The sequence below is a fragment of the Grampus griseus genome, assembly GCF_964374135.1.
Source record: "Grampus griseus genome assembly, chromosome: 16".
Lineage (NCBI taxonomy): Eukaryota > Metazoa > Chordata > Mammalia > Artiodactyla > Delphinidae > Grampus > Grampus griseus.
In genome coordinates, this window is record NC_139010.1 from 53134893 (window position 1) to 53158616 (window position 23724).

Genomic DNA, 23724 nt, shown 5'->3' on the forward strand with positions numbered 1-23724 from the left:
CTTTGTAAGTTTTTCTTATATAACTGATATCAGGCAATGGTAATAGGTTTTTAAAACTTAAAATCATTGAAATAATAAAATAAGATGACCTCAGCTTATAAAGACCTCAGATTAGAGGGTACTGAAGTTGGTCTGTCTCAGGGGGTCTCAGTTGTGGGTGATTTTGCCCCCCAAGGGACATTTGGCAATGTCTGGTGCTATGGTATGAGTATTTGTGTTCCCCCTAAATTCATATGTTGAAATCCCAGTACCCAATGTGATGGTATTGGAAGGTAGGGCCTTTGGGAAGTGCTTAAGTCCTGAGGGTAGAGCCCTCATGAATGAGATTAGTGCCCTTATAAAAGAGGCCCCAGAGAGCTTTCTGGTGCCTTCTACCATGTGAGGACACAGGGACAAGGCGCTGGCTATAAGCCAGGAAGAGGGCCCTCATCAGAACATAACCATGCTGGTACCTTAATCTTGGACTTCCCAGCCTCCAGAACTGTGAGGAATAAATTTCTGTTGCGTATAAGGTACCTAGTTTGTGGTATTTTGTTATAGCAGCCCGAACAGACTAAGATAGCTGGAGACATTTTTGATTGTCACAACGTGGGAAGGAGGGCTCCTGGCATCTAGTGGTTAGAGGCCAGGGATGCTGCTGAATGTCCTGCAACGCACAGGACAGTCCCTGAGACACAGATTATCTTCCTCAAATGTCAGTATTGCAGAGATTGGGAACCCTGGTCTATCTAATGCCTCCAAACACGGTGGCTTTGTCAGTGTTGGAAACAGGCAGCTGTATCTTGCTCATCTCCATGGCAACAAACCACAACACAGAGGGTCCAGCCTGATTAAGTGGTAGGGGAAGGCCAGTAGCTTTGGCTGAATTTCTGAGGGGTCCAGGATCTATGCTCCTGGGGCTGAACTTCAGCATCCCTCTCAAAGATGCTTTCCCAGCCAGGCTACATTGCCACCACTTTCACAGCCGCTTTGTCAGGGGGTCTGTAGTAAACCCAGAGGACTGGGAGGGAAGCTAGGAGTACCACTCCCACTAATTATGAGGGCCTGGGATGTGATGGGTCAGAGGTCACAGACACAGTGGACATCAAGAGGAAGACATAAACACCCCAGCCAGCAGAGGGATCCTGAGTCTATCCACATGGCCATCAGGGCTATCTTTTATCTCCTTCCATCCGGAGGGAGTTGGGTCAGGAACACACTGCAGGTAGACACTGAATGGGAGAACAGGCAGAGTTCACCCCCATGTATTAGTTTTCTGGGGCTGCCATAACAGTGCACCACAGATGGAGTGGCTTAGATAACAGAAATTTATTGTCTCACATTCTGGAGGCTAGAAGTCTGAAATCAAGGTGTCAGCAGGCCACCATCCCTCTGAAGGTGCTAAAGAAAGATCTGTTCCAAGCCTCTCTCCTGGCTTCTGGTAGCTCCTTGGCTTTTGTTACCATTACTCCAGTCTTCATGTGACATTTTCCCTGTGTGTCATCCTGTCTCCAAATTTCCCCTTTTTATAAGGTCACCAGTTATATTGGATTAGAGACCCACCCTATTCCAATGGCCTCATCTTAACTACTTCCACCTGCAATGACCCTATTTCCAAATAAGTTCACATTCTGAGGTACTGGGGGTTAGGACTTCAACATATGAATTTTGGGGGACACAATGTAACCTATGACAGAGCTCATATTTGGAAAGTTGGGAGATTGGAGGTTGGAGATTGGGGTGGGATGAGATGTGGACCCAGGAGGACAGTTGTGCCCTGGAACACTCTGCAGTAGGAGGCTTGTGGGCTGGAGCAGACACTTTTGCACACACACTGGTCAAATAGATTGGGGTTTCCCAAAGTGGATCCTGTGGAATATCAGTTCTGTGGGATATTAAGTAGATATTACATGAAGGAAGGGTTCTGTGGCAAAATAAGTTTGGGAAACAATACTAAACTGAATTTTATTTTCAGCGTCGAGATTTTAGAAATTTTAATATACTAATATGGACTGTGCCTCTTCACGAGGAGTAAATAGTAATCAGCATTCACAGCTTGATTGGGCCGCAGAAACTGTATTCCCAGGAGCACCTTGCAGGATGCATTTTGAGAAATGTTCAACTAGGAAATGGACGAGCCCGTAGTGAAGAAAACCACAGAATTGGTGAATGCAGTCCATAATAGTCTTGGAAAATTCCTAATTTATGTTATTACCATTCTATAGTCCTCTCTTCCTAGTGCTTTCCTCTGTTGCTAGTATATTGGATTTTCTTGGGAATGACTGATAAAATCCTCAACGGTAATTGTACAACTGTTAGCAAAATTATTTTACATGATGCCACAGGCCTAGGACCAACTTTCAACATATATCGTATTTCTTCCAACTCAGTCCCCCACCACGTGTGCGTGTGCGCACGCACACACACACAAACACAAACACAAACACACACACACACTCCTTTGTGGGCCTCCAGCAGCCTGCTTAAGCCAACATGGAATAGAAAGTCGTCATCATTATGACCCTTGAAATGTCTACCAGCTTCCTGGGATGAGGCAGAGCATACCGAACAGATTTAGGGCCCAAAGTTCATTTTCTTTTCACATTAATCTAAAATAGGTCATTTGTTTGGATTCCCCACAAAACAAACTTGGAGACAGGGAATTTCTTTGGCAGGTGATCCCAGGAAGCCCAAATGAAGAAGTGGGGAAATTGAGACAGAGAAATTAGAAAAACCAATGATGGGTACATTAATGAGTGGGTTCTTGTGGGAAACTGAGGCTCAGTCAGACTGGGGCACCTCTGGGAAACCATGAGGATCACACCTTGGAGTTGTGCCACGTGAGGATGAGTGGCTGGAGCATTCACCTACCCGCTCACTTCCCCCATTGGTTGAGGGTTGGCCCCTGGACTGGATTGAAGTGTCTCCCTAAAATTCATGTTCTTTGTGGAACTTCAGAATGTGACCTTATTTCGAAATAAGGTTGTTGCAGGTGTAATTAGTTAAGATGAGGTCATACTGCAGTAGGTGGACCCTTAATCCAGTGTGACTGGTGTCCTTATAAGAAGAGGAGAAGAGACGCAAAGACAGAGACACAGAGGGAAGGTGGACACATGAAGACTGGGGCAGACATTGGAGTGATGCTGCCACAAACCACGGTACATCGATTGCTGACCACCACAGGAAGCTAGGAGCGGGCAAGGAGGGATCCTCCCCTAGAGCCTCCAGAGGGAGCGTGGCTTTGCTGACACCTGGATTTTGGACTTTATTGCCTCCAGAACTGTGAGAGACTCATTTTTGTTATTGTAAGCCACCCAGTTTGTGGTGCTTCCTTAGGGCAGCCCCAACTGATACACCCCAGAAGGTACAGAGCTCCCCCGAAGCTCCCCAGGTGCCCAAGAAAGCCTTGAGCCAGAGAAAGAGAGATGCCAGCATTCGAGGTGGGATGCTGTCGATGGGCTGAAACCATCCCGGCTGTAGTGAGCTCAGGGTTGAACGTGGGCAGGATCGGCAGTGTCTGCTATGTAAGGATTCTCACTTATTAAGAGGGCTTATGTCACAGCTAAGCGCACGAGCTTAGAAGTCAGGTTCAAACCTCTATCACTTACAAGTTTCAAGACCGTGGGCAAGTTACATAACCTCTCTGAGACTCAGCTTTCTTTATGAAATGGGCATGAGATCATACTTTACAGAAATGTTGTATCTCTGAGTTCACTTTTATAAGGCATACACCATGGTGCCAGGCACATGGCACTGTGCTATAAACATCATCTATTATCATTAGGTATTATTAGTAGAAAGAGTACAGGCTTTGGATTCACACAGACTTGAGTTTAAATTTCAGCTTTGTCGCTACATGACCTTGAGCAAGTTACTTATTTGCGTTTCAATTTTTCCATGAAGATAATAACACTATGTGTGAAGCCCCTGCTAGTTTTAACTTCTCTCCACTGCTCGGGGAAGCATAAAAGTCCTGGAGGTGTCTTTCAAAGCGTCCCCTCACTCAGGGATGAGGTTCCGGGTGGTATTTCTGAAACCCAGAGACTCTCCCTGAGCCCGTGTTAGAATGCGGAGCCTGGAGTGACATGTCCTCTTGACCTTGCTTTCTGATGCTCGTGTTTCACCTGCTGTCCCTCTGGTAGCTCATCTCCCCACCTCCCATCACCCTGCATCTGACTTGTGCTAATAAAGCCCAAATCCCCAACATGACACGTAGAGTCTGGGCTGTAGCCCTGGCCGGCTGCCTGACAGGCATTCCTTTGAATAAGGAAAGGAAGCTCAGACGCCCGCCCGTGCCTTTGCGTCTGAGCTGGAAATGTGGCCACCGCCTGCGGAAACGTTGGCAGCAGCTCTGTGGAAATGAGCTGGAGACTCTTCTGTGGGCAAGGTGGGGTTGGCACCTTCTCTGGCTTCTTGGCTCGCAGACAGCGAGGCGGTGGGGGCAGGTGTTGATGGGGTGACATTGGCTGTTAAATCTTTTCACTCCCCATCTCACTCTCAACTGGCAGTTTGTCCAGTGCTCTGGGGGCAAGTGTGAACAGAGGGGAGGATGGCCCCCTAGGAGTCCCCCTTACACGCTCCAGTCCCCTCTGTCCAGATGTCCAATACGGTAGCTACCAGCTGCATGCCGCTATGGGACACTGAGATGTGCCTAGTGCCACTGAAGACCGAGACCTTACCTTTTATTTAATTTTAATTGAAAAACAGATGCTCGATTCAGTTATTGGAAGAATTTTTAAAATTTGTTTGGAGCAGCTCAGGTATGTGGATCATACCTTTTCCTATTACAGCTATAAATTCTTATGAAATCTAAAAACAGATTCAGTATTTCCGATGAAAAGTTAGCATCCAAATGGAGATGTGCCAATAAGTATAAAATGCACACCAGATTTTTGAAGACTTAGTTTGAGAGAAGAATGTAAAATAAATCATTATAATTTTTTAAACATTGATTCCTTGATGAGATGCTAATATTTTGGATATGTTGGGCTAAATATATTATCTAAATAATTTACCTACTTTTTTGACTTTTTTAATGTGACTAGAACATTTTAAGTTGTGTACATAGCTTGCGTTGAGTTTCTGTTGGACAGCGCTGCTCTGTAGATGTGTAGAAGGTGTAGAACGTTAACACTGGGAGGAGCCTCGGGCATCATCTGGAGCATTCTCGCATTTTCGAGGTGAGGAATCTGACACACAAGGAGCTTCAATGGCCTTCCCAAGAACCCGGACCTCTCTTCTCCTGGCCACGGTTACACGGAAGCTGGGACATTACAAAGAGGCCAGATTGCATAAAGTGAGATGAGGGATTGAAAGTACACAATGATAATAACATGGCAATAGTATCATAAGGTGTTTCAAATGGTATTTGCTATTATTTTTGCCCTTGTCTGAGGAGCATAACTGGACTGGGAAGTATCCGTAGAAATCACTCAGAGGGACAGATTCCCCCCTGCCATCCCCCCACCCAAGATGTCTGCCTCATTCTGGAACTCAGACATCTAAGGTTCCTTCCTGGGGCTAGATGCCTGATCCTGTAAGGAATGTTCTCTCCTTGGGACAATGTAGGAAGCAGGTTCAGGTCAGAGAAGCCATCCTGTTGCTTTGGGCTGAGTATCTCCTCTGCTTTCCTTGACAAAGACATCTTTCACATATCCCCTAGCTCTGTGTGACATGCTGACACTCTGACACGCTGGAGCGGGTGACAGGGATGTGACCCCTACCAGCCAGTCTAACCCTGACCACTGCATTCAGGTGTGAATTTGACCAAAGCAGAGACTGTCAGTGTGGTTCCAGGTGGGAAGAGGAGGTAACTCTAAACGTAAATACAGAGAGGGATGGGGGCATTGATCGTCTGGTCTGAGGGTCCTTGCACGTTTGGCTTTGCTTGTACATTGGACTGTGTGCATGGCTGCAGCCTTGGGGGTATGGTTGTGTGTCTGAGGGCGTGAGCTGAGTGTGTTGTGGAAGTGGTAGGGGCTGAAAAGTGGAGGTGGTCCATCCCAGTGCCTGGCTGAGTGGAGAGTAAACAGGAGTGGAGAAGCGATTTTGAAGGAGTCTTTGTAGACCTAAGGGGAATTAAGGGCATTGAGCCTAATAGTGTAAGGTTGAATGTCTGCCCAGGTGGGTGTGGCTCTGTGTCTGAAGGTTGAATGGGCCCCTAGAGTATGTGTTCTGTGGCCTTTCTGTATTAGAAGTCAGAGCATTTCCTGCTGACACCAAAGCATTACAAGAAATTGCAGTAAGATGCAATTTTAGATGGCAGAGCAGAAAGACCCCGAGCTCGCCTTCTCTCACAAAACATTGCAGTAAGATTATTATCTAGTATCTTCTACCCTCTCTCCATACCTTCCCTCCCTCCCTCTCCCTCCTTCCATCCTTCCCTTCTTTTCTTCTCTGTATTTCATTTCAAGCTTACAGAGCTCTTGCTTTGTGACAGGCACTGTATTGGATTTATTTGTCACTTGTCTTTTCTCTCCATTAACCAGCCCCTCAAAGTGCATGGTGACTGACGTCCTCTTCAGTGTTCATTATGAAAGCATCTTCATGGCAGGGATTAGGTCTTGCTCTGCTCTGTAACTCACGGCGCCTGGCACTTTGTCCCCTTCAATAAGTCCCTGTCGACGATGATAGGCTGTGGCGCCTCCTTTCCAAGAGTGGGAATGTGGGAAAGTGCTGGGGGGCTATGACTGAATGGCTTCTCTCTGGCAGCCACTTTGGCGATTTGAGCCTGATGGCCTGTGTCCCTGCTGTTTATTCTCCTGCAGGCCCATCACAGACCCTAGAGATGCCTAGCCAGGTGTGCAGCGTCATGGTCAGTGCCATGTGTGGCCTGGGCCGGCCCTGAGGCGTCAGGGCACAGCCTGGTTGTGTCCACCGGCAGCCTCTCCCTCTGGCACAGGCCTGGGCAGCCTGGCTGCCTGCAGGCTCTCACTCGGGTCTCAGGACTATCGACCGGGCCTGGCCCCAGAGGGGATCGCAGGACCTAGCAGAGGCCCCCCTGGTCCTCCCTTAGGGCCAGCAGCCATGGGGTCATTTCTCCTCCCTCAGTCTGCTGGCTGTGGTTGAGCACGATGTCACGCTGGTCCTGGCTCCCTGGGAAGGACTTCCAGGTGCCCATGGGTCTCAGAACTTAGTGGTGACGCCATGTGGTACACTGCCCTCCGCGTCTGTGCCCAGCCAGGCTCATCGTCCGTATTCGGGACCTCTTTAGCACAGATGCTTCTCTGCTCACAAATGGATTTGCAAAGCGGGAGGAACTGCTGTCCTCAAAAAAATCCTTTCTCAAACCTAGAGCCTGGCTCCCTTTGCTTCACCTTTTTTCTCAACTCCGTTTTCACACAGCAAATTGGAGAGAGATAAGGGAACATCACGGCATTTGCAATGTCCAGAGACACAGGGGGGTCTGCCTTGGAGGGCCTTGGGGCATCTGCAGTGCTACCCGGACCCCAGCACGAACTCCTTCGTGAACCGTTTCTGAACCTGTCTGAGCCTCCAGTTTTCAGATCTGTCAAATGAAAACATCTTCTTGATCACTGTACAGGGTCAGTATGTAGGTGAAACGAACTAGGCAATGTGAAAGTAGTTTGCAAAAGAACAAAACAAAAGGAGGAGACAAGTGGTTATTTAGTGCTTATTGCATACCAGGAACTTCATAGACTGCATCTCAGTCTGGAGCTGGGCTCTGGAGACTAAGCTTCCCTGACCTCCACCAAACTCCTTTGCTCAAATCAAACTCTGTGTCTTATCTTTCTTCCTCCGTGGGCTTGATCTCAGCCGTTCCAAAGGGGGTACCCTAACCATCCAGTAAAGATACAAATGCTGAAATGTTTAGGGGTGAAGGGGTGTGATATCTGCAACTTTCTTTCAAATGGTGCAGCAAAAAAAAAAAGTTTATGTAGAGAAAGAGCACGTGTGACAAAATATTAATAATAGGTCAATCTGAATGAAGGATATAAGGTATTCCTTGTAGTACTCTTGCAACTTTTCTATAGGGCTGAAAATTTTGAAACAAAAACTTGGGAGGAAGGAACCTTATTTCATCGTCAAGGCCCCAGACCCCCCAGATATGATGCCAGTTTTCCCTGTCATGTATTCAGAGGGTGGTCATTCTATTCTGTCTTAGGACTTACCATGATTTCTAATTTTGTATTTGTATTTTGTTTATTTGACCTCTGTCGGTCTGAGCTCCACAAGGGCAGGCACTGGCCTGCTCAGCTCCTGTCTGTGCCCCAGAACCTGGCACTCAACATTGATGGAAGGGAGGGAAGGAAAGGATGGAGGGGAGGGAGGGAAGGAAGAAAGGGAGGGAGGGAGGGAGGAACATAGAAACATAGATGGGGCCAGACAGGGACAGACCAGAAACATGGAAGAGGGGCGGAGGAGTCTAGATCCCAGACAGTGTCTTAAAATTCATGAAGGTTAGCTCATTCTTCTTTTTTTTTACTTTTTTTTTTTTTTTTGCTGTACGTGGGCTTCTCACTGTTGTAGCCTCTCCCGTTGTGGAGCACAGGCTCCAGATGCGCAGGCTCAGCGGCCATGGCTCACGGGCCCAGCCGCTCCGCGGCACGTGGGATCTTCCCGGACCGGGGCACGAACCCGTGTCCCCTGCATCGACAGGCGGACTCTCAACCACTGCACCACCAAGGAAGCCTGGTGAGGTCATTCTTGCTCTTCTCCTCTTTTTCCCCTTTATGTCTCTTCCTGATTCCTCCTCCATCTTTCCCCTCTCTCTCCCACCCCCACTCTCTCTTCCTTCTGTCTGTTGCTATTGATTCCTGGGTTCCCCTCCTCCCTCTCCGGGCCTCTTTGGGCTGCCAATGAGATCCAGGGTCCCCCTGGGAATTCCAGGTCCCGGGAAGGGGAGCAGAGGATGGTGGACCGGGTGGGGCAGATGGCAGGTACGGGGCGCTGGCAGGCTGTGCACTGCAAAAAGTTACCAGCCCAGGGGGAGCCAGCGCTTAAATTCAGATCATCTTCACTGACTAAACCACCAGCCCTGGTGGTGCCTTTTTAAGAAGGAAATCTCTGTCCCGTAGTTTGCTTAGGAGTCGCCATTAAGTCACTGCTTATGGCTTGATGACCCTGGTACTTTCAAGGCAAGCTGACAGACTCACTCCATCTGGAAGGAACCGCAGATATCGTCCAAGACCTCAATTACATTGCGAGTCTATTCACCCCTCTCTAGCCCCCCCATACTTGCCCAGACCACAGGAGCAGGCTTCCTGGGGTTTTGCCGCTTCGCCCCATTCTCCTACCACAGCAGCCAGGGGAGGCTTTTAAACCCACCACTCAGCCCATAGCACGCTGCGCCCACTTAATTCCCTCCCCTGCTCCTCGAAATCCCCTCCCCTCCTGGCGCTTTGGATAAAACTCAAACGGCTTTTCATCATCACTCAGACCTCAGCTCAAAACTCACCTCCTCAGAGAGGCTTTCCCTGACCACCCCATCTGATAAGCACCCAATACCCTGCCCTCCATTATTTTTTATCTCAGTGGTTTGGATTATGTATTTACCTGCTCCCTGGTTTCTTATCTGTCTCCCCTGCTAGACCGTAAAAGCTACGTGAGGGCAGAGCCTTTGCGAGTCTGGTTCATGGCTTAACTCCTGTGTCCAGCAGAGACATGGGAGGTGCTGCATAAGCTTTTCCTGATCAAATGAAACATTAGATATATAATTGTCTTGTTCCCTTTCCCTACTTTATAAGCTTCAGAGCTGAGCAAACTGAAGCCCAGGGTGAAAGGTGGGGTGTGTGAAGTAAACTGTCTGAGTTCACCCCACACTGTTAGCCTACTGGTAGCAGAGCCAGGACTAGAACCCAGTCCACTGTCTCTCAGCCCGGGGCTGCCCTGCCAGGGAAATTTCTGACTCCCAAGGATGCCTGATGCTCTCAGGGTAACCTGAGCTGTGGGTGACTTTTGGAGGTTCCCATTACCCCAAGGGACGTGATCTGATGTCACATTCCAAGCCCCTGACTTCCCTCTGAATGTGAACCTTTTAGAGAAAAGAAGGAGAACGAAATCACTGGACATGAACATCTAACCTCTTGCCACACTGAACTCAGGTCCGACCTACTTACCCTAACAGATTTAAGAACATCCTAAAGTCACTAAAAGCTTTTCAAATTAAATTTTATCAAAAAAGTAAGTGAACAGAGTTTATAGAGTCAAATACTAACAAGCTTATAACTTAAAAAAAATACAGTTAATCTTGTTTAATGCTGAGCCAGGTGGTGTACTATTATGACATTTGTTTCCTTGTATAACATTTTTAGTTTCCTGGGGCTAATTACCGTTCAGTTTTTTCATTGTTTAGATTTCTTTGAACCTTTGGCTAAGTCTTCCCACATCTTCTAATCCACAAAAAATGTTTCTCAGTACAGTTTTTCCCATTGGTTGTTTGTCAGCTGGTCTGTCAGTCTCATATTTTCGCAGAGATGGTGCTTCTGGAGCCTTCTTTCCTCTCTTCTCTAGGACCTGTGGTGCTCTAGGCCTCCTGGCCACGGTTAAGGGAACCAGGAGAGCTTAGGAGATAGTGACAGCCACATCTCCACTCTCCCTTGGGTCTTTGGTTCCATAGCCGTGTTCAGCCACTTTCTCTTACCTGTCTGCTTAAAAGAATGTTGTCAGCATCTCACTGCATATCAAAAATCCAGCGTAGGGCTTCCCTGGTGGTGCAGTGGTTGAGAGTCCGCCTGCCCATGCAGGGGACACGGGTTCGTGCCCCGGTCCGGGAAGATCCCACATGCCGTGGAGCGGCTGGGCCTGTGAGCCATGGCCGCTGAGCCTGCGCGTCCAGAGCTTGTGCTCCGCAACGGGAGAGGCCACAACGGTGAGAGGCCCGCGTACCGCAAAAAAAAAAAAAAAAAAAAAATCCAGCGTAGGGTGAAGGGAAGAGGCATGATGTTACACTTTACCTGGGTCCTACCAATGCTTTGATTTCACCCTGTGATTGGAATGTCTGAGGCAGATCTGTGTGAGATTTTGGCCTGGTTGTTTGCTAAAGTAAACTTTGTGGTGCCCCCTGAATTTACTCAAGCCCTCAAGTTTTATGGTAACTCAAAAGATTAAATCAATTAGAAGGAAACAGACTCCTCCAAGCGTCCCTCAAATCTTGTTATTCTACTCAGAGCCAGCCTTATAGTGGTCAGTGCCATGATGTGAAGGGAGTCCTGCAGAATCCCTGCCCCTGAATATCAACTCTGCTTGGAAAAGGCTTCCTGAATTTCTACCATTAGTGCTCTAACCTCTACCGCCTACGGATGTGTTGCTGAAATTCTCTCGGAGGATCACACTTTAACCTACATCCGGGTTTTACTTTAGGGGGAATACACATAAGCTGCTTTCCGGAGAGTAGGTTGGGTAGAGGGGCAGCAAAGAGAGCTCTTCCGCAGGGCTGCAGCCCACCACACCCTGCAGAATTGACGATGGGCCCTCCATTAGTGGGTTTGTCTGGGGAGAGCAGTACCGAGGAGGGTGGAGGCAGGCACATCTGTAGGAACTGCAGACCCTTAGCTCCTCTTTATCTTAACCCCTCACCCAAAGTTCTCACTTCCAAGTCAGATGTGAATTTTCTGGCTTCCTTTTGTGCCATGACAGCATCAAGTAGACATCAGAAAGGATGGGCTGCGGCTCCACTCCTTCTTCCCTGCCCATGGCATGGCCCATGAACGTGAAGATCCCTAGCTTGAGCTGACTCACACCCAGAAAACCAGGGAGGAAGTCTTACAAGGTCGCCAGCACCACCCTGTGGCACCCAGATAACACAGGCGTCTGCCCTGACGCCCACAGCTGCTGCTCAGGGTTCTTAGGCCATGGCTGGACCAGAGGCTTAGCCAATGTCTGCAACTGTGGAGCACCAGTGCTTGCTGCTAGGTTCTCCCAAATATCTAATTAGCCCAGACAGCAGGGTCAACCCTCCAATTCAAACTCACCCCCTTTGTAAAGAGGAGGCTTCAGGGAAGGTTTACGGCAGACTGATGCAGTTTGGGCTCTGTAGGGCACTACACAGCCCTGGTTCTGTGTGGACGCCGCTCTCTCCATCTTTCTTTTTTCCCTCTCTGGCTTTCTCTCCCTCTTTCTCTTTCAGTCCCTTCCTTGTTTCCCTTTGTCTGTCTCTCATGTTCTCTAAACACAGCTTTCCTTTCCCAAATCAAAGAAGCATTAAGGGGCTTCCCTGGTGGCGCAGTGGTTGAGAGTCCGCCTGCCGATGCGGGAGACACGGGTTCGTGCCCCGGTCCGGGAAGATCCCACATGCCGTGGAGCGGCTGGGCCCGTGAGCCATGGCCGCTGAGCCTGCGCGTCCGGAGCCTGTGCTCCGCAACAGGAGAGGCCACAACAGTGAGAGGCCCACGTACCGCAAAATAAATAAATAACAATAATAATAAAGAAGCATTAAAACAATGAGACACACATGGGCACTGAAAGGTCTGAGCTGGTACTTCATTTGGCCTTAGCTCTGCAGATGAGTGTGTGTGTGTTCGCTGATAGTTTTGTGTCATGTGGAGGAAGAAGTGTCCTGGTCTATTTTCCTAGCAGGATGTGGATGCTCCTACCCCCTCAGTGACTGGAAGAATGAGTGTGCCCTGAATTATCAACATGGGTCTTTGCCCTCCAGGTTCTGTCCGTGACTTAAATCTTGAGTGTGTTCTCAATATTTATTAAAAGCTTAGTTGAATCTAACTGTAGATCAAGTTGATAATATAACCATACAGAGGAAAGCAAAGAGCCCATCCAAGGACGTTGTGAACACAGTTCTTACTGCACACCCTTGTGGGATATAGGCCAAGGATTATTGAACTACAAAGCTCTCCCCCTTCACTTAGGTGGTTTGTGGTTGTTGGTGGTTGTGGTGAAGTAGTTCCTGAACCATTTTGAGTATATTGCAATAAATGAGTGAATAGATTGGTATATGAGGGAAGTAGGATTTTATGGTGGAAGAAGAGAGATATGAATATGGCATGGGGGAAGGAGACGAGGAACTTTTGGTGCTGGGTTGAAATTGGAGTATCAGTACAAACACACTGTTAAAATAGATATGTATTTCTAGTTCTGCTCCCTCCAAAGGTCTGGAAGCAAGGACACATCATTGGTAATGAGCTCTGAATGGCACCAGAGCTCCTTGGAGAAGTGGTTAATTCCAGGGCCATGGAAGGGAAAGTACTAGGTGGGTCTGGAATGTCTTGTTATACCAGAAAGTACTCAAAGTAAGGAAGTGTTCAAAACTTGAGGAGATGTCAAAAAGACGTAGGAACCATCTTGGAGGAGCTCACATTGGTTAAATTTGGGTCAATTGGAGCATCAAACAGAATAGTGAAAGTGATAAATAGTAACACATCAAATAAAAGATGAATGAATCCACTGAGATACTAAAATATATCTCTATATGGGGGTGAGATGGGAAAGCTCTTCTTTATAGAATAATGCTACCAAATAAATGTATAAGGAGTGACAGAATTAGGAAATCATTATTCTCTAAGCACCATTTGATAACTGAGGCAAGTAAAAGTTCATAAATGGATGTTTAACCACTGGATAAAACCTTTAGGGCATGAGATATTCACACAGTCTTAAAATATCACCCTACAGACGTAGGGTGCATTAGAAGAGGGACGCATTAGAAGAGCAAAGTGCTTCTGTGTCCAGTGATCAAACTTACATCATCTACAGTGAGACAAACTGAGCACAGGTGCCCTGTGATGTGAGACACTGGGAAAGGTACAAGGTCACCTCTTAATATTCCTGCCAAACATTTCACTTTAACCTAATCACGAAGAAGCAATCAAGTTTGGGAAGAAGCTAAAAACTGAGGACCATTCTACAGTGTAACTTATCTTTATACTTAAAAAATGTCGCTATCGTGGAAGACAGAAGAAAAAAGCTGTTACGACAACTAAATGCAATGTGTGATCCTAGATCGGATCATTAATATATATATTTAAAGCTACAAAGGGCATCTTGGCAAAAATTTTGGAAATTTGGATATGGGCCCTATATTAGGCAGTAGTACCATATTGATATTAAAAATTCCTGCATGCGACGGTGATACTGTGCTTATGTAGTGTCTTTGGGAATAAATGCAGAAGTCCTTAGCTACGAAGTGTTATGATCTCTGCAACTTACTCCTGGATGATTTGGGAGGGAAAAAAGTGTGTATGTGAAGAGAGTGGAGGAAGAAAGGAAACAGCCCGGCACAAATATGATAAAGCGTTAACTGAATTTTCCAGATAAAGAGCATATAGAGGCGTAGTGCATTATTTTCTTTCCCTTTACTGTAGACTTGAGAAACGTCAAAATAAAAAGTTTGGGGAAAAGCCAGCCTGTGGCTGGAGTCTGGAGGCTCGTTCGACACAGTCCACTTTTCCCATTGAGCCCATGTTTGAGGCTTGGTCAGTGCTGGAACAGATCAAGGAAAAGGATTCGAACCTTTCAGAAGATCAGTTCCTGAACACCAGTTGCCTCTTGTTGACTCCCCTCACCCCGCTGGGACCTGGTGGGGTGAGGAAACTCACCCTGAGGCACTGAGCCCCAGCCCCTCCCTGGAACAGGTATTTCTGATGAAATCCCAGGAGCCTGCATAGAACGAGGTCCTATGAATCAGATCTCCATGACACAGAGCGCTGCATGCCCGCAGGAATATTCCAAATTCTAGGACCAGGTCCATGGCAGTGTATCTTAAACCCAGTAGCTCATCACAGTCACCTACAGGGCTCATTAAGCCACAGATGCTGGACGCTACCCCCCCAAGTGTCTGACTCAGTTTCTCTCAAGGAGACTCCAGAATCCATAGTTTTAGAGAAATGCCCAGGCATAGCTCATTTGGAAATGAGGATTGAAACCCCAGGGCAGAGGTGGCCTTTAAGGAACTTTCCCACTTCTCGATGTATCTCTACTTAAAAATAGAGAATAAAAATAAAGACACACTTAAGAAACTTCTCCTTGATCATTCCAGTCATCCGATGGTAAATCTCTTCTGTCTGGTTCAAAGTCTGCCCTGTAAGTAGTACTTACTGCACTGGAGTAGATTAAATAATCAAGCCACAGCCTGGGCTTGAAGTTAGAAAGGTACTTTCAAATGGCGCAGACACCGGGTGTTTGGATCAGGAATGTGGTCTGGGTGGCTTCCAGGCAGGGCCTGCCTGTGCCAGGCTGGCAGGTTCTCAGCAGGGCTCAGCCGCTGTCTCCCCTGGCTTCTGACAGCTTTGACTGTGCCATGTGGGAAGGAAGCTGTCTAGGTCTAGAAGTACAGCAAAGTCCTGAATATATCTGTGAAAGCTGGGAGTTTGGAATCAGGGACAGTTAACACTCAGAAGAAGTTAAGTATTGTCCTGTTCTCCTCTTGGACCATTTTAGGGGTCAGGGAGCTGAGATCCAGGCTCTGTCATGGCTGGGAAGTGTCAGAGATGGGTCTCTGCCAATGACTCAAGAGTGGCAGTGGGGCATGGGGGATGCTGCAGTGCACCCCACCGTCTCTGAAGCTTATCTCTGTTTGGTCCAAACACGCTTCCCCCATTTTTAGGCATATGTGAAGATAATAAACGTCAAGCATTGGGTGAAGTGGGGACTACAGAGGGAGCTAACTCAGAAAATTTAGGCCAGGTTCTCTATGGCAAGAAATATGCTTAATAAGTTGTGGGATTTTTCTGCCCTTTATTTCTTCCTTGGATCTTTCTTCCCAAATTAATGCTTTCAGTGTCTGCTTGTCCTTAAAAGACAGCATTGTTCAGGACTTTGTGATAATGGGGGTGATTTCTTTTGCTGTCAGGTTTTGCCTGATTTGGGTAAACTAAAAAGAATTTTTTTTAACTATATGGAAAATCCTTTAAAATTATTAGTTTGTAGCTCCATTTAAAAATGGATATTTAAAATTTGTTAATCAAATATTTATGTGAGAACATAGCATTGAACAAACATACAAAGAACCTAAAAGGCTGGTCGGGGGGAGTGGTGGGGATGGTGGTGGGATGAATTGGGAGATTGGGACTGACATGTATACACTAATATATATAAAATAGGTAACTAATAAGAACCTGCTATATAAAAATAAATAAATAAAATACGTATATGCAAAAAAAAATAAAAGGAGAAAAAATGAATATGATAATAATGAATATATAATAATGGACCAAAAAAACCTAAAAGCTCTTCCCTCTTGGAAATTATAATTTAGTGGGTAAAATATTAGAGGTGAATCCAATAGGCAGTTTGTAGTGATTGTCTAAATAAATATAACTTTAAATGTTAACTGTGCAACGCAATAATGTCATGTGAAAGCAGTGTTACAGATAATATATTTTCTTGTTCTTAAACAAGACTATATTTAAGATATATAAGATTTGAGATAAAATTGTTATATACATTTGCACGTTTCTGTTGCTTTTTAAGAACTAAAATAAACCAAAAATTGACCTGTTTGAATCTTAAGTTTTCTAGAGATTTTACTTCTCTTAATGGGGCTTCTAGGATTTAAAGGATTAGCAGTGTTTGCTTTGGGCCAAACTGATGGGGCAAGTAGATAGTAGAACTTGGGGGATTCTACTCAGATTCCTTTTGGTTTCAAAGAACAGTGACCCACTTGAGTATCATTAAGAAAAAGGGCTTTAGTTACGAGAACCCAAAAGAAAACACAGCAAAATCTGTGGACCAGAGCCCAACACAGGGCATCTCACTGGGACTAGAGTGGAAAGCCCTAGAGCCATTGGGAACAGAGGCTTGTCTCTGCAAGGCTGGCGCGTGCTCTCTCTTCTCTCTCTTCTCTCTCTTCTCTCTCTTCTCTCTCTTCTCTCTCTTCTCTCTCTTCTCTCTCTCTCTTCTCTCTCTTCTCTCTCTTCTCTCTCTTCTCTCCCTTCTCTCTAATGGTTTCCTGGCTTTTCTCAATGCATCTACTCTCCCCCCTTTCCCTCCTTGGCTTTCCTTTGTGGTTCCAATTTCTCCTTTCCTCCAAATCCCACCTCGCACATGGGCCGTAACGGCCACTCCCATCTCAGTTCTGCTGGGCTTTTCAAGGTGGTACCACCACTGCCACCTGGCAATTTCCCCTGGAGGCGTTTAGGTTAAATTCTCAAGAGAGGAAGCTGACTGGTCTGACTCATTTTCTTAAGCCAGGCCATGTAAGTATACGTTGCTGGCTAGATTATGGATGGTCCCCTCATTGGGTCAGATGTCACTCCCGGTCTAACTAGTCATGGCCAGAGTCAGATGATACAGAAATGACTGTTGAGGGCAGCATCACATGTAAAATGAAGCAAATTCCTCCAGAAGGCAGTGTTTGGGGACAAGCACTCTAGAACTCGTTTCATGTTGTGGTGGTATTTCCTCTCGGATCAGAACCTTTGGGAATACCCGCGGTTGCTCCTGAACCCCATGGTGTTGTGCTCTGGGCAAAGTCAGGGCTTGGGGGTTCAAGCAGCCAGAACTGGACCCAGGAACTCAGTCTTTTTTTTTAACTCTCCGCCCTCCTCCCTGAGGTGTCTGTGAATACAATTAAAAGAAAAATGGGGAAGGGAGAGCTGCCTCGTTTGGGTTCTTTGGCATCCTTGACTGCTCTTGAATCCCTATCTAATCCCAAATATCTGGGTTCAGGGTAAGCTTGGGCCAGGGTGAACCCTTGGTCGCGGTTAAAAGGAATGACTATCCATGTGGCTAATTTTCAGGCTGAGCTCATGGTGGAACATCAGTCAGGGAAGCCTTTGGCAGATTTCTGCTTAGAATGAGATCAAGAATGGGATCTGCTAAGAACACATAGAGAGATTTGGTTTAATCCATCTGGAGAAGATGGCTGGGGCCCATAGAAAAGTATAAGAGACCAAAAATGAAGCCCGGAGTGTTCTTGTCAGAGAGAAGTTAGCTGAGAGTTACGTCCTGGAAGCCCAAATGGAAGTATAAGGAGATGGAATACTTAGTATTCCAGGGAAAATAGGAGGACCAATTAGAAGGCTACTGTGCTTTTGATCAGGTGGGGTTACATATGGCAGGTTTTGTAAAGCCGGTAATTGACAAGGCCTGTTCTGACCATAAGGTGGGTGAGCAAGGAGTTGAGAGAGCTGACTTTGGGGTCAGACAGAAACTTCCAGAGCTGCATGATTTGGGTAAGCCTCAGTTTCCTCACCTGTAAGGTGCAGATAATATCTATCTCTCAGGGTTTTTCGGAGGGTTAAATATCATGTTATCAGTGAGGTGGAAATGTTAGCTATTATTCAACGATCTACAATCCTTATCATCAGAATATTTGTCCATGACCACTGACAAAACACATTACCATGCAATATTTTACTTGGCTTTTGCCATTCGGAACTGCATTTCCTGACCTCAGCCATGAGCAGAAATTAGGAAAGAAGGAAAAGGCTTTCAGTACTTACTTTGAAGTTGCCTCTTCTTTCCGGAATTGTCTTTAATCTAGGCTCAAAGCTTCTATTCTAGTGAGGGCTGGAATCTCTGGGAAAGACATGACTTGAATAAAAATTCATATCAGTGTTCTAAATGACTGATAGAAAATTTTTCTTACAAGAAATGTTTTTGGTGGGCAGGGCAGGAATGGGGAGCAGGAAGACATAGGCATATTGGTGCTTAAAGGAAACAAAAGTGAATGAAAAGAGCTTAAGTTGGGAACCAAAGATCAAGTCCTCACTTTTTCTTAAGAACAGTGTGGCCTAAGTACTTCTCAAAAGGTGTTCTATAAAGTCTACGGCCTCTCTCGGACATTCATAATGTGAACTAGTTCTGAGAAGTCCTGTAGCCAAGAAGATGCCCTAACTTCATTGAGTCCAGCATTTCCAAACTTACTGCCCATGGCACTCCTTTTCAGACCTAAATCCCATCAGCCTCCTGAGGGGCCAGGAAATTCTGCTGCACATCTAATCACGGAAGGGTACATCCCATCCTAACTTCTCTGTTTTCTCACCTTGACTTCTAGGCACATTAGAGAAGACAGGATTAGACAAATAAAATAATTGTCTTCAAACGTGTGAAGGGTTGACACTTCAGGCAGAGGGATTATTTTTATGTTTATTTTGGCGGTGCGGCACATGGGATCTTAGTCCCCTGACCAGGGACGGAACCTGTGCCCCCCTGCGTTGGGAGCACGGCGTCTTAACCTCTGGACCACCAGGCAAGTCCCCAGAGGAATTAGATTTGCTCTGTATAGCTCCAAATAACAGAGTGAGGGTCGATGGTTGGATTCCAGGAAAGTGGACTTCACTTCTGAATGAGGGAGAATTTTTTTTAATTCCCTTATTTTTGAAAAGGCATTATAAACACATGGTACAAAATTCAAAAGGTGTTAATACCGAGTAAGGATGTGGGTCAATAGAAATCCTTACACATTGCTGGTGGTATAATAACTTAGAGAAAGTGACCATTTACACCTTCCATGACCCAGCCATCTACCATGTAGGATATGCCCCCAGAGAAATTCTTGCACACGTGAGACAGAATATACGTACAAGAATGTTCTGGGAAAGATTGTAAGAGCCTCAATGACCAAATGTCCACTAACAGGAGAATGGGTAAATAAATTATAGTATTTTCATACAGTGGAATAGTATATAGTGATGGAAGTGAAAAAACTACAGATACATGCAATGATATGGGAAAACCTTAGAAACTTAATGTTGATATGAAAAAGTTGTGGAAGACTACATACAGCATGATACAGTTTTTATAAACTCAAAATCAAGCCAGATGGAACAATATATTGCTTAAACATATATCTATATAACAAAATGTTTTTTAAAAGATAGTAAGAAACAGTATTATTTTTAATAGCCAGAAGGTGGAAACAACCTGTCTTTCAACTGGTAAATAAAATATAGTATATCCATACAATGAAATACTTTTTGGTAATTAGAAAAAAACAAAGTCCTGATACAGGCAGTAACATGGATAAATTTTGAAAACATTATGCTAAGTTAAAGAAGCCAGTCACAATTTATGTGAAATTCCAGAATAAATAAATCCATAGAGACAGAGAGTAGATTGCTGGTTGCCTAAGACTGGGGTGGAGGGTACTTAGAGGAAATGGTGACTACTAATAGGTATACAGCTTCTCTTGGGGGTAATGAAAATGTTCTAAAATTGATTGTTGTGATAGTTGTACAATTCTACAAACAGCAAAAACCATAAGAATTGTATACCTTAAGTGGGTAAGTTGTGTGGTGTGTGAATTATATCTCAATAAAGTTGTTATAAAAAATAGCAAGAAGGACTTCCCTGGTGGCGCAGTGGTTGAGAGTCCGCCTGCCGAGGCAGGGGACACGGGTTCGTGCCCCGGTCCGGGAAGATCCCACATGCCGTGGAGCGGCTGGGCCTGTGAGCCATGGCCGCTGAGCCTGCACGTCTGGAGCCTGTGCTCCGCAGCGGGAGAGGCCACAATAGTGAGAGGCCCGCGTACCGCGAAAAAAAAAAAATAGCAAGAAAATAATAGACATGAAATTCAGGAAAGTGATACTTGGGTGGGGGGTGGTGTGTGTGTAAGAATTGGGTAGCTGGGGCTTCCCTGGTGGCTCAGTGGTTGGGAATCTGCCTGCCAATGCAGGGGACATGGGTTCGAGCCCTTGTCCAGGAAGATCCCACATGCCGCGGAGCAACTAAGCCCGTGCACCACAACTACTGAGCCTGCGCTCTAGAGACCGCAAGTCACAACTACTGAGCCGGCGTGCCACAACTACTGAAGCCTGCACGCCTAGAGCCCGTGCTCCACAGCAAGAGAAGCCACTGCAATGAGAAGCCTGCGCACCGCAACGAAGAGTAGCCTCCGCTCGCCGCAACTAGAGAAAGACCGCGTGCAGCAACGGAGACCCAACGCAGCCAGAAATAATAAATAAATTAAATAAAATAAATAAATTAAGAAAAAAATGAATTGGGTAGATGAAGAACCCACAGGTAGCCTTGATGGAGCTGAAAATATTCTAATGTAGAAGTGCACTCTCTGGGGGCATTCACTGATATTTTTTGATTTTTAAAAATTATACTGTGTAACTTGCATATGTGTTGCACATGTTCTTTTGTAGATGTCAAATAATCCGTAGTAAAATTTTAATACAAAATGCACAAAAAGGCATATAGTAAAAGTAGGTATCACTCCTTTTGCCCTGGTTTGAAGGCAGCCACTATTCTCTGCTTTTTCTGTGTCCTTCCAGAGAATCTGTGCTTACAAACATTACACACACTCATGTACATAACCAGAAGTTACTGCACGCTCTTCACACTGTCTCACACATTGGTTCAGAGAGCAACTTGGAGAACCTTCCTAACCTGTACGCAGAGTGGCCATGGTCGTATCACTGACAGAGAGGCTTTGAGTCCTATTTGGGAAGAAGCGAGTTCTGGAGTCAGACTGCCCTTGGTTAGCCTTTGCTGCCTGCTCCTTTGCTGCATTCAGACCTGTGAAACAATAAGGCCAGCTTATCTGAAATGGCAGCCCTCTGCCATCCTCTATCACCTACCTTGCATTAGTTTTCTTCTCAGCACAACTTGTATGCATTTGTGTAGTTGTTTCCTGTTCATCTCCCCCACTAGAAAGCAGACTCTGTGATAGCAAGGACTCTGTCCCATTGCCACATAGGGTGTATTGCAGTAGGCACACAATGAATATTTATTGAACAGTCAAACTAATAAACACGTGAATGAATGCCTGTTGAAATTCCAGCTCCGTCCTGTACTAGCTGTAAAATCTCAGGCAACTTACTAAATCTCTTTGCTTCAGGTTCCTCACGGGCACAATAGTATAATAATAGCCATGAAGATGAAATAAATGTATACCTTCAAAACACTTAGAACAGGGGCTTCCCTGGTGGTGCGGTAGTTAAGAATCCGCCTGCCGGTACAGGGCACACGGGTTCGAGCCCTGGTCCGGGAAGATCCCACATGCCGCAGAGCAACTAAACCCGGGCGCCACAACTCCTGAGCCTGCGCTCTAGAGCCCGCAAGCCACAACTACTGAAGCCCGTGTGCCTAGAGCCCATGCTCTGCAACGAGAAGCCACAGCAATGAGAAGCCTGCACGCCGCAGCAAAGAGTAGCCCCCGCTCGCTGCAACTAGAGAAAGCTCGCGCACAGCAACGAAGACCCAACACAGCCAAAAATAAATAAATAAAATAAATTTTAAAAACAAAACAAAACACTTAGAACAGAGCCTGGCACTTGTAACATTCGTTTTACGTTGGCTCTTCCTATTAGAGTATCCCAATGTAGGGAGGTACCATAATTTATTTAACTGGTCTTCTACTGAGGTGGTTTCCAAGCAGAGTTGTAACGCAGAACTTTGTACATGATGCCATTTTGCATATGGGCAAGCCTAGTGGTTGGATGAATTTCTAGAAGTGGGGTTTCGGGGTCCAAGAGTACATGCATTTTTGATTCTGAGAGAGAAAGCCGACGTGAAGAGACCAGTAATGACGAGCACGACTGAGCCGCGCTGGAGGATGCTCCTCCTTCACTAGACGTGCTTATTCAGTCACTAGGCTGTGTGACCAGCTCTCAGGGCTGTGGTGGCAACAACTCCTTCTGCAGATGGGAGGCTGGGCTGTGTGGCCTGCAAGGTCCCCTGCAGACCTGGAACATAATAGTGCGTCCCCTACGATTACTGGCTAAGTGCCAGACGTATTTGCAACACAAAAATGCAAACCTAAAATGTTCCATTTTATGTCTAATTGGTGGTAATGGGGAAAAATACTCTCTTATTTTTAAACTGAGCCAATTTTTTATTCACATTGTAGTATTTGTTTTTTTGGGGGAAGAGGGATTTGCTTTATTTTTTGGACCCTTCTGAAGGTATTTGGTGTAAAAAAATTTAAAACGTCCAGTGTACCTTTTAAAAAATGTATGGTCTAGTATTTGAACTCTCCCTACACAAATTAAATTCTTATGTAATGATTAGGTTGGGGGTAGGTCAAGAAATATTGTATTTCTTTTTTAAAAAACTTTATTGGCTTTTTTTTTTTTTTGCCCTGTTGAGTCTAGTCAATAATCCACATTCTCCAGCCACTCAAACGTCAAAATGTTTCAAAAACATAAAAAAATAAATGAATAGAAGCGTCCTTGTTCTTTAAATTATTTCTGTGTTACCCTGAACTGTAAGTGAACCCTTCTTGCTTATAAAAGAAGCAGCTGTTCATGCAATTGAAACCATGGTTCATTACAAGCTGACCTTGGATTCAGGAGTAAAACTTCCTCTATTTTACTACAACTATTCAGACAGGGACTGGAGATAAACAATAATCAAAATCAGGATGGAACTTGACTGGGAAACCCTCTATGTTCTTTGGCAGAATTATAGCAGCTCTCGAATTGCCAGGAGTGAGGCAATGTGAAATGACCCTCAAACATTCCCTTCTGAAATGCAGTGGGTCCAAGCTGCCAGCTCTCAGCAGACAAAGGCCGATTGTAACGACTTCTTAAGCATATACTTATAGAAACATTAATTATCACCAACCCTATTTTAAACATTTATAGAAAGTTGAGATGAAAGGGTCCTTTTATATCCATTTTTATACTCCCCCTTGCATGAAACTGTGATTACAGTATTTTTCCCCCCTCTCACTCCTTGGAATTCTTATTTCTCGGTCTTATTCTTAAAAGACTAATTTTGGTTTGAGGCTTTATGCTCATCAAGTTAGATATGAGAGGATGGCAGGGAAATGAAATGGATAAAGTGGGTGTGATGAGGGAGGGGACACACTGAAGTGTGGGAGGTATGGGCGTCTGGAGTGCAGAAATGACCTGTTTTGGAAAGGTAGGCGTTCAGTTTGCT

At 45.6% G+C, this 23724-nt stretch overlaps 1 long non-coding RNA gene across 1 annotated transcript; it reads right to left on the reverse strand.

The window, feature by feature from the left end:
- Positions 1-5101: 5101 nt before the first annotated feature.
- LOC309834873 lies at positions 5102-21522 on the reverse strand. Its single transcript, XR_014297902.1, has 3 exons — positions 21420-21522; positions 18336-18411; positions 5102-5242 (listed from the first exon to the last, which is right to left on the reverse strand). It is a non-coding gene; the product is annotated as an uncharacterized lncRNA (long non-coding RNA).
- Positions 21523-23724: the final 2202 nt, after the last annotated feature.